Source organism: Seriola aureovittata, chromosome 2 (assembly GCF_021018895.1).
Source record: "Seriola aureovittata isolate HTS-2021-v1 ecotype China chromosome 2, ASM2101889v1, whole genome shotgun sequence".
Taxonomy (NCBI): Eukaryota; Metazoa; Chordata; class Actinopteri; order Carangiformes; family Carangidae; genus Seriola; species Seriola aureovittata.
Window position 1 is genome coordinate 25331013 of NC_079365.1, and position 16524 is coordinate 25347536.

The 16524-nt window shown below is 42.3% G+C and overlaps 1 protein-coding gene across 1 annotated transcript in view; it reads right to left on the reverse strand.

Annotated features, from left to right (window-relative positions):
- The window catches only part of tafa3a (TAFA chemokine like family member 3a), a 94038-nt gene extending 81551 nt beyond the window's left edge, over window positions 1-12487 (reverse strand). Inside the window, exon 1 of the mRNA XM_056364915.1 lies at window positions 11971-12487. The gene's annotated coding sequence lies outside the window, so the exon portion shown is untranslated. The remainder of the gene's footprint in view (window positions 1-11970) is intronic.
- Window positions 12488-16524: the final 4037 nt, after the last annotated feature.

Consider the following 16524-nt stretch of genomic DNA (forward strand, 5'->3'; position numbering starts at 1 on the left):
TAGCAGAGTGGTGAAGTTAACACCAGGACAATTTAGTTGTTCAACCCATCAGCAATCATCATCAAGAGCTTCAAACATATGCTACAAAAATTTTGGCTTTTACAAAGAAAGGATAAAAAAAAGAGAGAGAACTGGATCTATTTTCTACAAAGTGGTCTTGTCTGACACTGGATGAACTTGATGGGCACGAATACAGATATACTGTGTCTGATTCATGCACCCAAAAGACCCATTACAGAGCACTGACTCCACAGGCAATACACAGTGAGGGGCTCAAAACTCCAGTTGATGCCAAACACCGACTTCAAAACTGTTGCCTGACCATAAAATTGATGCTTTTCTGAGTCTATGTTCGTACCATGTGCACGCTACAATATCAGTGCAGGGCTCAGCAAATCAATAACATTCACAGTTTTTATTAATTACAGCTGCTGTGCAGAGGTATACAGGATTTCAAATCACCCACATGTTCTGTATATAGTCCCTGAAACCCACAGTAGCGACTTATTTGTTTTCTTCTCTTTAATTCTGTATTTTCTTCTTGGCTCGGTTAGCTGCTACTTTGTCAGCGAATGTGGGAGACAAAATAATTGCCTCTATATTTCCTGAATTGATTTCTTGCACGGTTCTAATACAGTGGTCAGGCTGGCATTCAGGCATCCATGACAGGCCGCTGTACTGCAGGCTTTGTATTTCAGGGAAAAATACACACTTAACAGTCAAGACTCTTTTTTTTTTTTTTCTACAGCTTGTTATCAAGGTCAAGCATTAGAAATAAAAATGAAAAATAGAAACCCATTGAAATCTTAAGCTGCAGTTGAAGCACATAGTGCAGGTGACAGTTAAGAGGACAGAACATTGGCCTTATAATTACACAAAAACGTACATCTGAATACACCAGTGATTTTCCGACCTCGGTTTCAGCCTCAAAGAGTCGCAAGATGACTGACAAGAAAAGAAGACTTATTTTGGGTTTTTTTTAAACTGCTAACTATTCAAATATAACTATATGTAACATTCAGTGAGTCAGTCACCACCTGCACTGGCTAAAGCAAGCTGAACATTTTCATCGAACAGAACCTGCTGTGGCTATTACCTGAAAAGCAGAGCCGGCACTAATCACAAGGCGACATTTGCTGTGCTTGACGGGGTCACAAGCCAAAACGTCAAAACCAACAACTCCTACGATCCATAGGAGTGTCTCCTGAAATAGCGGTGGCAAGTGGCGTACCGGGCCTCAGTTGTCATGGTTACAATACTAAACACGTGGACCGTACCTACAGCGGCGTACCTACTTCCGCCGCCATGGTTACTATAATAACGGTCATGGCTTGGTTAGGTTTAGGAAAAGATTGTGATTTGGGGTTTAAATAAGTACTTCCTCAATATTACACGGCCTTTGTTGTCATGGTTACAATATAAACTGCTGGTTTCATATGAGATTCGAACACCGCTCTCTCGTCCCGTTTTTCTTTTACAGGAGGACAGTTTCGTAATATGAAATATAAAATTAATGGCTTACCAAAAATAGAATAAGAAATGCAGTAATATGCATTCTCTGTAACTAAGACTGATGAGGATGAGATGTTGTACAAGATCAGAAGCTCCTGTTCTGGCCAAACCTAATTCCTCCTGCTGTCTACTCTATGGGCCGAAACAACAGAAAGTTTTTTTTATGATTTTGCAGCTCTTAATTACTTAACTTTCGTCTTGTTCCATGTGGTGAATGTTCAGTATAATGACCCCCTTGAACCTCCCCTTCTGGTGCAGACTGCTCTTTAAATTAGACAACAGCAGAGGAGGTAACCACCGCCCACATACTGAGCAGAAATGATGGAGAATACGGGGCCTGGCTCCAGAGAAACGAAATGAGGACAGAACTTAAAAGACAGAAACAGACAGACAGGCCAGAAAAAAAAGAGAAATGCTGTCCACTTACACCAGTCTTGACTCCCGCGGTCTGGCCATGAACTGAGTTTTCCTTCAGATCTAACCCCTTGTCTAACATAGTTTTTCCTCTTAGCGGGCCAGTGGGGTGAAGACACCCTTTGAACCTTTTTAGCACAAATTCATGACATCAAGCTTTCTGTGAAAACCCCCTCACGCCTTTCGTGTGAGAGAAGGAAGAGACGACATGCTGGATCGGCAGGGAAAGCCAACGGAGAGTGAGAGTGCATTAGACCTCTGGCGTCAACTGAGGCATCAATTAATGAGCAGCCTGGGAATGTGTCCATCCAGACACACTCTGCACCGGGGTGCTGCAGGAGGCCAGGCCAGGGCCACAGACAGCTAGGGGACATGAATAATGGAGGTCCCGGTTTTAAATGTTTAAATGAATTAGGGCCGAGGGAAGAGGTGTTAAGAGATGTGCAAGAGGGAGAAAGGGAAGGCAGCAAAAATATCTCCATTATGTCTCCAATCATGAAGCAGAGAGGCGTGCTCTGTCAGTGGTAAAACTTGCTAAGTCATGTCATTAATAGGGTAAAATAAGTGCATGCTAAGCCTAACATACATAATGCTAGCTTTGAAAAGTCTATCGAGAGCATTGGTTTATTTCTAAAGGCCTTATTTTGACAAAACCCAATACAGACAGGTGTACTGAGCAGACTTAGCAGCAAACTTCAACCTAGTTTCATGAGCACTGAACAGCGGTGAGGCGGCGATATTCCACTCATAGTCAGTGGAGGGTTTTGTGAAGACACAGAGGGAGGCCACAGAGTATTAAAGCCACATAATGGCATCCTATCACAATAAGACCAACTTCAATACACGAGCAGCGCAGCGGGTAAAGTCCCAACAAATAAGAGGATGGCCATCCTTTCTTTCTTTCTCTCTTTCTTCCAGCTGTGAACCATCACACCTTTCAGTTCCATCAAACCAAAGCTAAATGGGTGGGTACCTCTTTCATCCTTTTTGTGTCTAACGTGTTATCGGTTGTTAATAAATCATTTACTAATGCTTTGCAGATCAGATATAAGTTATTACTAAGAGCAAATCTGGAGTTGCCATGTTGTGAAAAATCTTTCTGGCTGGTATTGATCCTCCTCCAGCGTGACACTTGTTTTGTCTCTTTAGCTGGATGTGGGGTTAGTGTTTGTAACTGCAGACTCGATGCAAATGAGAAACCCCTGAGCAAATCTCCACTTACTAACTTTGTGCAGACTGGGTGGCTTACAGGGAAGTGATAAAGTCATGACTCTTTATTAATGACTTACTAACATTAGTGACTGCTGACTTGAGTGTCACGAGGGTAATGGGTTTCACACATCAGATCCACAGTTTGAAATATTTGTTGTTAATAGAGGGATTTTAGTTCTGATGCTCTTCGGCCCTTTTCCAGAAGGTAAGTGGTCAAACGGTGCACTGGGGGCACCTCTGTGACAAACTGAACAGCAGCTAAAAAGAAAAAGCAAACGTCATTTAGGAGGAGGATAAATACAAGGCACAGAGATTTTTCACAACCTTCAAACCTTTCGTTCATGTTATTTTTACTTTAATAATTTACTGGTATAGGGTTAGACAGAAAATGTCCAGGAAGAGAGGGTCTGACATACAGTAAAGGTGTGTGGTGGGCACTAAGCATTATGCTACTGGGGCTTCCCTAATAAGTTGGTTTCTATAAGGGCTTATAATGATAAGGCCACAAGCTACGCCACAATAACTCATAATAAAGGGCGCCTGTATTAACTAACACCCATACAACACAGCCTGTTGTATGTTAATGAAAGTACTTTAATCTCTATATTTACTAATACTGCATTTATTACTCACTTTTCTTTACAGAAATATAGTCTGTCACCTTTGTTTCTTGATAACAGGTCACTTCTCATGGTAAGTCTGGAAAGGAAGAGGAGGGATGCTACATTTTTCCTTCCTTAAAAAAATACAGTACAGCTGCATACAGTAATTAAAACGACTTAAGTACAGCCACGAAGTATCTGTTAAAACATCAATCATCAACAAACAGCCAAAATGTTTTCGATAAAAGGGAAATGTGGCTTCTGGATTCAGCTTGAATCCCTTTTTTGCTTCTGAAACGTTTCTAGTGGACATAAACACTGCGGGGGGAGACATGACGGAGACACGGCACAACCTGAACGCAACCTGAAGTGGACGTCCGGGGTTTGAAAGTGGCACCAGACTTGCTCTTGGCTAATATTTGAGGAAAGTCTTTCTGTGGGGCATATTTACCTGCACTCAGCTCATGAATGTTTCTGCTGAATTGCTGCCAAGATTTTCAACAGTCTCAGTCACTCAATCAAGGTCTGGAAAAGTAGCCTACACTCTGGCTTTTGAAATTGTAGCTGTGGCTGCGTTTCTTTTCGGCTCCTTTCCTTTGTGTGAACAGATTTAAGGTACAGAGGTTGAAAAAGTTGATTATATTATTTGGTGATGAAATCAATGTTGTAAATGTTCGGTCTAAAACCGTGTTTACCTCCGATAACTGATGTATCGGAGGTGTATAACTTAATATAGCACAAGTGCCACATAACCTCAGCTCAATGGTTACTGTTAATTGTACAAAGGCGCAGCGTGTCACACTACAGCAGCTGATATTTGTACCAGCCAGTTGTCAGCAGGACACACAAAGTAAACAAAGCCCTACTGATTGGCAGTCGTTCCACTCTACAGAATCCAGCGTCGACGGCCCAAATTGGATGCAAAAACAACACACTTAGATTTCAATTTCTCCTCACAGATGAGAGCACCGTGCACAATACTTGTGATTTGTCTCCAGTACCTGAAACTGGGGAGTAAACAATGATCAAATTGACACAATCCCAAAGAGGCTACACGCATGCTGGGTGCTCTGGGCTCGGAGACAGAACAGACAGACGAGCAGCCAGAGAGATGAGATGAGAGGTTGTATCAGGCTCCTTCAGTGTGGGCAGCTTCCTGTGAGCTGCCAGCGCACCACTGCTTCTCCTCTCTCTTTCATTTTCTCCATCTCACCCTCTCTCACGCCGAAGTCCAAACCCCCAGAGAAATTAGTCACCCTGCACGCTGTGGTTTGTGTGTGTGTTTGAAGGAAAGAGAGACTGCAATGAAGACAAAAGAGAACACAGAGAGGGAGAGGGAACAAAATTGTTTTCCATCACAAGGCTTATAATTCTGCTTTATATCTGAAAATTGGTGCTGGTCTAAAAAAAAAAAAAAAGCCTCAATCAAAGCATCAAATCTGAGCATCGGATTTGTGCTGCAGCAACAAGAAAAGCCTCACCGTGCTGTGCGGATGCAGTAGTGGCCACACAGACTCATAAAGGGTTTAAACCAGAACACACCATTGTGAAAATGACCTCTTTAAAACATAAAATGTCCCTGTCACTACAACCTCCTGTCCTAACGCCTAATTGTCCTCCATAAAAATCAAGGGCAGCATCTTTTTTTAGATTAAGCTGGATCAACAGTATTTTGTGGGTTTAAACTGGAATTATGGACCTGCGCGTCAAGCCAACTGATTGGTTGATCCAACATCCTGTCGGGAAGTTTTCTCTATTTTTTTTCTTTGAGAGTTTGGTCGTACATTTCAGGGCAGTACCGCCCCGAGTGATCCTTCTAGCAGAGCGTAGGAAAATGAACCAGGACATCCACTAATATTCAGCACATAACGTTATTCCAAAAAAAGAAAAAAAAAAAAGGCACTTTGGCAGTTTTCTCAAGATTTTGCTTTGGCCTTTTGCCTGCTCCTGATGACGGTTTTGAAGTAAAAGCAAAAGCTTAAGATAGTTGGCCTTTCTTCGAGTAACTTTACTCTCAAATAGGAAAATATATTCTTTTTCAAGGCTTCAGTGAGGTTAAAGTTAGTGAGTTTTTCATGATTTCTTAAACATATTTCCTCCTACGAGACGCTTACATTATAGCCCCAAACTATGCAAGTATAAAACAAACACATGCAAATATGCAACTTATAATTTCACAAACTGAAATTTCTTCAAAGTCATCAAAATTAAAATGTGTTATGTGTCAGCATAATATGTCTCATATCAATTCTTGTATTATTCTAATATTATTTTGTATCACTGGGTGTCCACAGTGTTTCCTCTTGGTTGGAGTAGTAGCCTTGTGGAAAAGAGCCAGTCTGCCCCCCCCCCCCCCCCCCCAAGACAATCCTGGCTCAAACATGCATCAGGGTAAAACTACATGTACATCAATTACAAGCGCAAAGACAAAGATTGTGCATCCCTCACAAGACTGCATTTCAAACACAAAAAGAAATCAAACTGCATCAGAATAATTAAAAGGGCATGTATTTATAGTGCAAGTACATTGTGCACATAGCTGACTGACAGAGGAGGCGTATTTGAATGGATGAAAGAGGAGCGTGCCGTGAACTGCAGCTACCCCTTGAGCTCATTCCATCACGGTGAAGAGATAACACAAGTACCCAGATTTCAGATTTCTGTTTCTCGTTCTCATCTCGCACATTAGATCACGGCTCAGACGCTGGTTTCTTCACATTACATTTAATGGCATGGGCACATTTCTTTTGAAGATACGAGGCTGCTTTGAAGAGTCCTCGGCTCTGCTCTTTCATTGTTGAGATCTCATGATGAAGAAACCTGACCGGTAACAAAATCCAACTGCCACCCCATTGTTTGCATGATGCATGATGAGGGACTGTCATGTTGATATTGTGCAAATTTTAATAAAAAAAAAAAAAGAAAAGCCTGAACATCACTCCTCCTCTATGAAGCAAATTGAGAGACCTTTGACAGTAATTGCCAATTTTATTTTGTCCGATTCATTTAAATATAATCACAATAGGAATGCTGTTCTCCTGCATCCTCAACAAAGGAATAACAAGCGTGGAAAATAACAGGCTCATTTTTTGAACCCTGTAATTGCAATTTTCTACTCAAATTGCAGTCTAATGATTACAGGGATGAGGTGGAGCTTGACAACAACACCAGAAAAGAGCAGCAGAAAAAAACATATTGCTAAGGACCCTTAGGCACCGCAAGAGAGAGAGAGAGAGAGACAGAGAGAGAGCTAAAGAGAAAAAAAAAATCTGCCAAGAAAAATCGAGAGGTTCTTTACTCCCATAGGAACCAGGGTTTAGAAGTGGGGCTTCTCAAAATCTGCAATTCCCCAACCTTTTCAATGGGCCAATGGTTAAGAGCTCGGAGAATTTAGTTCCTCGCTGCTGTGCTGGAGAAGGAGATGATGGGAATTCAGCACAATGCCACAACACTGAGAGTGAAAGCTGCCAAACACTGACTACCTCAAGGAAAGGGAACATATAGAGGGAAATTGAAGGAGGAGAGAGTGAAAGAGATGGGAAGAGAGAGAAAGGGGGTTTGGTTGAGAAAAAGCCTGATGCCCGACAAAGCTGGAAACCATCTCCATGGAAGACTGGATTCCTAAGCTCTGCTGAGGCTCTTTTCCACTCAAACCTTATTGTCCTCAGCACTCGTAAATTCCCAGATGGAGTCACATGACACTGTACACAGAGTACAGGAGGGGCAAGACTATTTGGCCTTAGAAAAAGTGACTTTGCTTGCATACATCACCCCAGCACAGGAAGTAATCTGGGAATCCACCCACCACCTATATCTGCATATCCTTGAGGGTCACGGGGCGCTGACGCTGATCCAGGATGAAATTGCGCAAGAGGCGGTGTCTACCCTGGACACCAGTCAATCACAGGGCTGATACATACAGACAGACAAGCACTCACACTCACACCTACAGCCAATGTAGACCTGCATTATCCGGTTGGATACATTTAAAATTATTTTTCAAAATCCTTTTCAAGCCATGATATTGTGAATTTGAACCTGAACTCCCTTTCAAAGATTGTATATGTCAATGGTTCCCAACCTGGGGGTCAGGACTCTCCCAAGGGATCAGAAGATACAGCTGAAGGTCTAAACATTGTCAAAATTTACCAATTTAAAGAGAAATATTGATGACCCACAAACTATGTCTATTTTCTATGACTTTTCACTAATCTTTTTCATCTTTTTTTAATCCAGAAACACTGGAAAAGTGCAGATAGTACTGTTAGTTTTCTCAACAGCATAATCTTGAGCTTCTGTCCACACATTACAACGTTTTAACTCCTCACCTAGTTGCAGTGATATACAGGTGTACTGCAGGACCCGGTGACATCACTGTTGGGCGGAGTTACAGGTGCAACAGAGCACTTTTCTGACCACACCAGGCTTTAAACTTTCAACCAGAGAGGGCATCACAACCTTGCTTTTCAATTTGGTGCTAAGTTACTCTTTAAGCTACGTGATTTTTAACAAAAAAGCATCTTGAGAGTTGTAGTTGTAGTTTTCATGTACACAAGCTTGTACCTTTGACGTTTTCTCAAATAACCAAAACCAGTTTAGTACTGATGATTTCATGACCATACAAGACGTGGAAGTAGCTGCAACTGTCAGTCACCTCACATTGTCTGAATGGGACTTCTAAATCCAGAGCCACGGGGGCCTGAAACACCTCTTGCCACTTTAAACTCTATAGAATATGATTTGGCAAAGAAATCTTTCAAACTAATATCCATCAAAAAAGGCAGGAATTTAAGCAACCCCCCCCCCCACACACACACACACACACACGCACACACACACACACACACACACACACACACACACACACACACACACCCACACACCCTTATTCCTCTATTGGAACAATGCTTCTAAATGCATGACATGAACAGAGTCATATGAGCGAGTCATGAGCGAGCCCAGCAGGATCACAGTCTGTACTCCAGTCATGTACAATGAGCGGACAACAGAAGCAACCGATATAATACAATGACATCACAATACACACACACACACAGTATTAACAGAGTAGTACAAGATACGGACGCCTGTTCACACATGCATGAAGTGCCCACATGCATCATTCACATAAACACTCAGGAAAACACCCACTTTTACAAACACTTCAGCTGTACACACGCATACACTCACTCCTCTTTCTATCGTGCACGCACAAACTTATACACACCCAAAACCAAACATGCACACAGCAAATAAGCATGAATAAATAAGAGATGGAGTTGTGCTTCACAGCCTAATCTCTGAGGAAAAAACAGCTTGCCGCATCGGCAAGGATCAGCCTGGGCGAATGAGTGGGACACTGCTGGCTTCCAGGAAACCAATTTGTTTGTTTATTGTCTTGGTGTTTTGTCAGTGGTTACAGTTCATTGCAGCCAGCCCATCTTGGGCATGCTCCTTTAAATGGCATCTATAAAACATGGGATGTGTTCTCCCCCATATCCTCCTCCTCCTCCTCCTCCCACTCCCACTCCTCTGTACATGACGGAGCTGCACGAGTGTCACAGTGCTGCATCTCGTTCACTACGGTGGGGCTTTCAATTCCCCTTTAAACACCCAATGGATTCACCCAAGCCGCTCGAGTTGGCGCTTTGAGAGGTGGAACAAACTGTGCTTTCTAAACACATTAGCCTATGAACACCGCTGAGCAGCAAATCTTGGGGTGCTGAAATCGGGTGTAATCATGTAGATAGATGGATGACTTTTTATTGTTCCGCTAAGCCAAATCTGCAGGGCTGGTGGTGAATACAGAGTTTCTGAAATGATGCAATACCCAGGATTTTATAGTTAACTCATGGTGCTGCAGTGCTGCGTTCCCTGTGACAAGACACTGGGATATCACATGTATATGTATCCGGCATAAACTGGCATGCCCACACTACAGGAAATGCAAAAATGTCAGTGTTAGATGGGGACATTTGGAGGGACTGCAGTCTCAACAGGCGATCCCAACAGAGCAACTACCACAGCCCCATGCATGCATATACAGTATGTAAAAACTAAAGTGCATGTATTGTTTCCGATCGTGCCTGCAAAGACAAGCCACACTCTCATATTATGCCCTATTGATCTGACAGAGTGAGCAGGAAGCTGGCGGAGAACACAAATACTGCCTGGGGTGGCTCCTTAAAACTAGAGACAAGCCTCTTATCCATGGTGTTCTCTTCCTCTGGAATCACCTGGTGGTTCATGCATATCAAGTACTCTCTCCAAGCCTCAGCGATCTGCCTTCTCCAGGCTCTGCTGTTTTTTGGGGTTTTTTTGCAATGTCTGTGAGATGTTGGCTTTGAAAAAAAAAAAAAAAAAAGCACACACAGAAAACTGAAATTGCAAGCTAATCTGTCTAAACTCTGCGTTCTGGTTATTTCTGCAGAGACGCAGTGCGTTTGTTGCCACCAAAAAGAGCAGAAGCAACCATTTTTGGTTCCCCAACATTTGTTTAGGGACACGCTTGCCACGGTGCAGTATGGGGAGGTTATGGTGGCAGGTTGTTTTACAGGTACAGACACAACTTTATTCTGAGCCTTTAGCTCCATAACAAATTCACACTTCAAGAGGGCAAAAATCTTTTCCAAGTTTGCAGTGTTACTGTCAAATACAGTGGAACTGTCACAGGAATCCCGTCTCCAGTAATCCCAGGGTGGCCTTTGCTCTGCCTGTCAGCAATACCAACCAATAACACTGCACAATAAAACCCTCCAGAACAACAGTGGGCTGCAGGCAGCTTCAAGGGCTACTGACGGCGATCTATAAAACAATATAATGGCTTGCCTGTCAGTGAATGTGAAACAGAAGATCTACGCCTCCTCTGACTCTCTGAGGGGACTTCAATTAATCACAGCAGAATTGTATCACCTCGCAATAGGAGTGTAAGGTTATTACCATCCCTGTATTCCACAGGATGAAATGCGATGATAGCACTAATTGAGGGGAAGTGAAAAAAAAAACAGCTGACCGCACAGCGCTTGTCAAGAGGATGAAGGGCAGATAAAAGAACAAGGAGATAGACTGAGATAGGAAAAAAAAGAAGAGAGGAAGTGGGAGGGGGAGAGCAAAGAGGGAGGGGGTTGGAGAAAGAGAAATATTCACAGTGGTGTGTAAGCATAATCATAAATATCTAATGTGTGTGTATGTGTGTGTGTGTGTGTGTGTGTGTGTGTGTGCAGAGCAGCTGACAGCAAATACAAGAGCCTGTTTTCATTAGGGACTCCATCCATGTCCTCTCAACATAATCCAACAAGATAACAGCATTGTACTTTTCTTAAGTCACAAACAAGCCGCTTAGAGCTGGAGCTGCTTTCTTCTTAATTTGGAGTTGAGGGAAATCACTCTGATGGAGGACACGGCCCACGCTGTCAATTCAGCTCCAGGTCCCATTTCAGGCTGTATAGAGCTTTACTGTGGGGAGCCATGTTTATGTTTGGGGGGTTGCCTTTGCCAAGATACAGGCTTGAGCTTAGAAAATATTGTGCACTATTTTTTGGGAATAGATAGATAGATAGATAGATAGATAGATAGATAGATAGATAGATAGATAGATATAGATAGATAGATAGATAGATAGATAGATAGATAGATAGATAGATAGATCACAATAACTTCTCTGGATGCAGATGAGACCACACACATCACCCATCTGACTTATACATACACATATATATATATAAAGAAGACTATAAGAAAATCAAGTTTCTTCCTGCATTTAAACACAGACGGGAGTCTCTTCAATGCCTTTGTGCACCCAAAATGAGTAGGCAGATCTCTGTGGAGGGGAAACTTGATTTGTGCCTAATTAAAACTGTCAATGCTGATTGCATGTTGCTGCATAGATCTGATGCTCTCTGAAATCTAGGCAATATGAAGCCCTACAGCTGCACCTGTACAACACCTCAAAGCCACTGCCTCACAGTAGCCTACTGGTGTCTCATAAGTTAATAACTATTTATCATAGTGGAAATAATCAATAGTCTGAATCGATAAGCTTGGTTTACTCATAGGTTTGGCTGCTTGGCTGCTTCCCAGTCACACGTAAGCTGTTAGGTTTTGGAAATTCACAGAATGAATTGCTTGCATTCTATAATTTCTACTCAATTTAAGGTTGTAAAAAACATACATTTTATAGTTTAATGCACAAAATATGAGACAATTAAATTTCCCAGGCATGTAAACCTACCTGTCGTTGTGCAGTCAATTAATCCCGGGAAACGTCCCTTTCATTTATTCTCCATTGTCGACCACAAAAACCAGAGAGCTCTTCTTTAGACAAATGCCATTTCCTTGTCGCTTCAAGACGCCTCCGACAACACATCACCTAAAAACACTGCTCTAATGTCAAAGCTCTCCAGACGCACAATCCCTGAGTCAAAGAAGTCTAAACTGGGGCTGCTGGATACTTGCAGGCAGTGGACTTAAAAGTCTATAAAAGTTGCTGGTCCTCCGACTCTGACTCACAACTTGCCATCCGCCAGAGCGACACAGCAGCTGGACAAAACGCCGGGCCGTCACTCATAGTTTCTGGATTGAAGAGTGGTGTGATGTTTTTTTTGTTGTTGTTGTTTTTTTACAATCCTCTCTTCCACATACTGGTTGCAGTTGGGTTTTGGCAACGTCTTCGCGCAGTTAGAGATATGGATTTGAGGTGTCCAAGGGATGTGAGAGCAGCCGGATTCATCACAGTGTGTGTGTGTATGTATGTGTGTATGTGTGTGTGTGTGGAGCCAGGTGGTGGTGGTGCTGCTGCTGCGCCGGTATTATAGCGCCATCCAGTGGAGGGCGGTGATCCTGGATTGTGGACTGTGGTGCTGACAGGAAAGAGGGCAGACATTTATCTCAGCCAGCTTCAGATGATGATGAGTGGACGATGGTGCCCTCTCAAAGACAGCAAGACACCAACTATGGCAGCAAAATAACAACTGATTGATCGGTAGATTTCTTATATTTCTTATAAATTTTCACCCCGTATATTCAGGAAAGATATTACAAACAAAAAAGCCAGTTTATGATGTGGTGTGGTTTTATAGAAATTTCTTTTGAGGGTTAGCAGGTATGAAAAGAAAAATTTAGGGACTGTATGAAAATTATTTGGGTGTGGAAGCTGCTATCTATCTATCTATTCCACAACTCAATAAGATAGAAAAATTGATAGAGCAAAAAATAAATTAAAAAAAATAAAAGATCCTCCCTTGCTCTCTAAAAAAATATGAGACTACCCTCCCATCAGTAAAAATAAAAATGACAACCATGTACAATAACTTGTCTACAGTTCCTTACTTAGAAAAACTTGTGTTATGACATGTATTAGACTCCTGACTACACACCAAGGTTATGATAATACATCCGTTTGTCTCTGACACTCAACTTCCTCTCTCCTCAAGCCTTGCTGCCCCGTCTACAAAGGCTTCCCCCCCAGTAATTGCATTATCATCTCTCCATTTCTCAAGCAGACTCTTTCGTCTGTCCCCCCACAAGGCAGGAATGGGTGGAATAATCAATACCAACCTTTAAAATAGCCTGTGGAGATCGGAGGCAAGCATTTGGATTTGGATTTGATTGATTTTGGACACCCTCAGAGTGTTATCATCATAAAGCCAAAGCCATCTAGTACCTCACAGACAGCTCTGTAAGCACACACACGCACGCACAAAACACACACATGCAGGCAGAATCAAAGGGCACAATACACAAAACCCAGGGGACTCAATATAAAAAATGTCAGCCCATTATCACTGACCGGGCTGAGCTATAACTTTCAAAGCAGATTTGCAGACCAGAGCCAGGCCTCACATCACTTCATAATTGCCTATGAATAGAAAAGCTGTTATTTTGATTCTATTTACATCATTTATTATATGATTCCCAAAGTCATCAAGTTTCTTTCTTCTTCCCTCTCACACACACACACACTGAGAGAGGAGATGACCTCATTAATCTTTAGTGCATTGTATAGACCTATCCTGTCATAGCCCTGACACTGTGGTTTGTGACACAGCTCTGCTCATTAAATCATATGACAGGATGAGGTCAGCCGTGAGGTAAGGTTTCTCAAGCTGTGTGAGAGCAGATAAAGCCAGCAGTGTGTGCCTCTGTTCGAGAGCTCAACAACAAATGTACTGTATGTGGCAGCTGAGGTGAGTCATGTGGTAATCCCGGTTACTGAGCATTCAGAGTCAAAATCGAATAAGACTCTCTGGTTTGTGTCTCTTTGAGGGACAAGCACACATCGGCTGTTGTTTGAGGTGTCATGTGATTTGGCACCTCACAGAGGAAACCTCACGGCCATTTTAGGTCTTGTTACTGTAGGTGGCACCTTGCATAACAGTCATCATCCCATGCTTGTCATCCTGTGATTACTTTCACTTCACACGGAGAACAAGAGTTGTGGGTGCTCAGTCGCCCGACATTGATTGCAGTGGTTTGGCTTAAAATAACAGCACCCTGCAGGGAGCAGTGTGAGCCCTCTGCCTGAACCCTCACTCGCCTTCATCGTTGAAGTGTGTTTGAAGACAGTGGGACGTCTACCAGAAAATTGCAAGAGGAAAAATCTGAGGCATAATGGCCTCAGGAATGGAGCCAGCTATCAATAATGCAGAGGAAGCTGCAGTTAATGCCCCCTTTAATTCAACAGGTCTGCAGACCCCGGGACAGTTTTTCTTCCACAGCCGCAGATGCTCAATGAGAGGCAACTACATCAGGCTTTATGGCTTTGTTTGCGGTTGCACTGCCAGGTCTTTCCCACCCAACCTCAATCCCAATTGCAGAGCCATTAATGGGTTTTCATCAGGGGCCCACCCTAATGGAGTTTCCAACTTTCAGATATCAGTGGGGAGCTGTAACCACAGAAAGAAATAATGTCCACTCAAAATCAGTGTATGAGCTCAGATTAGTCTGAACGGTGAGAGTACTGATGGGTTTGATAAACAAAAACAGGCCATAAGAGTCAATGTTAGACTGCAAAACTAATCATATAGAATGTATATTGTCTTACAAGTTTTATCAAGTTTAACACAAGTGAATACATCTTCCATCAAGGTGAGAAATTTTAATTTATATCAATAACTAGAAAATTCCTGAAAAAATGTTGAATGCGCCTGCTGCTTGGTGTGTATCCATCAAACACATTTCAATCTCTACAGAGGACGGTACTTTGAGTTTCATTCATGTTGTAGAGAATTATCCTAACCTATCCTGACAGGCCAAAGTGACCTCACAATGATGGTTTGGAACCTAAATTTGTCCCAGCAACCATAGCAAGACTTGTATACACACATACACATGCCCCTAACAGAAGTTGATCTGCAATAAAGCTACCATGATTTCTCCTGCTAGAAAAGAACAACATGGACAACAGTATAAAATGCCCTGACTTAATCAGTCTAATTAGCCAATCACAGTCAGTTGTGTGAAAGTTTGGGCAGCAACTGCACTTGTGTGTGTCTGTCAATGTGCCTACGTGTGAATCGTTGTGTGTGGCAGAAGAGCTGTCTACCATAGAGCCTTCAAAAAGCTTGTGTTACCAGATTGAGACACTTATACAGTTAATATCCATAAGGTGGTGATGTTGTTTGTGTGTCTGTCAATGTATATGTGTGCATGGTGATAGGAACTGCCAAAGCTTAACATTCAAAAACCGCTATGAAGTTGTCAGGACCGGCCCAAAATGACCTCATAATAACATTTTTTAACCAAAATTGTCCTCACAATCCTGGAAAGACATGTACACACATGCAAAGAACCACACAACAACACGTAAATACACCGTGTTGATTTACCTTGGAGTTGCTCTCATACCTGAGTTAAAAGGCTAAGAGTTAATGAGTCTAATTAGCTAATCAGAATCAGCTTTCCATTTACGCCCAGTAACTGTCAGTAGCACCTACTGATGCACTGGTTGCTATGGCGACTGTGGCCACCAGGGGGAGGACGGTAACAGGCACACACAATTCCCTCTGTCTCCCTAGGCAGACAACAGCTTTTAAGATGAAACTTGTGTTCGAAAATTGGATCACAGAGGAAAAACTACAAGTCTTATTGAAAAGATCACCTCACCATTGCCGTCCCAAGGCTTCAATAAAGAGATTGATATCTTTTATGTGTACCTACAGTTTTCGGTTGAGGTTTTATTGCAGTTTAGAAACTCCCCTCAACTCTGTTTTTGGCAGGCGCTTCAGAGCTCAGTTTAACATGGGCGTCTATGGGAGCTTTGGACAGCCCTCTCTGCACTTAGGGGGGATTTCCTCAAAAACTATAAAAGATATCAGAATAAGACCAAAACTGGGTGATACAGGACAAAAATCTCTACATTTTTCATACAGAAATTGTCAATGAAGGTTGGAAATTGTGGGATTTAAAAGAGTTTGTCTGATATATTTTTAGGAAAATTTTCAGGGATTGCAGTTAGAGTGTGCGTGATGTCATCCACTCTAGCTCTGAACATTCCGTGCAACACACACCAATTATAAAATCTGAAACTGTCTAAAAATTACACAAAACGTAAACTGCGATTTTTCTAAAACCGTAATAGTTGTCAAAATACTGATTTAACCCAAAAGAGTCTCAAGTCTTGTGACTCGTTTAACATATCAACCACTTTTTTACATTTAAGTATGACACAGCAGTAGAGCTCCAAAGAGGTTTGGGTTTGGTCGTTTTCAGGACGTCTCCCCATTCAATCTATATGGGAATCGGAATTATTTTCGCTTTTATCACCATTTACGTCACCATGGTTACT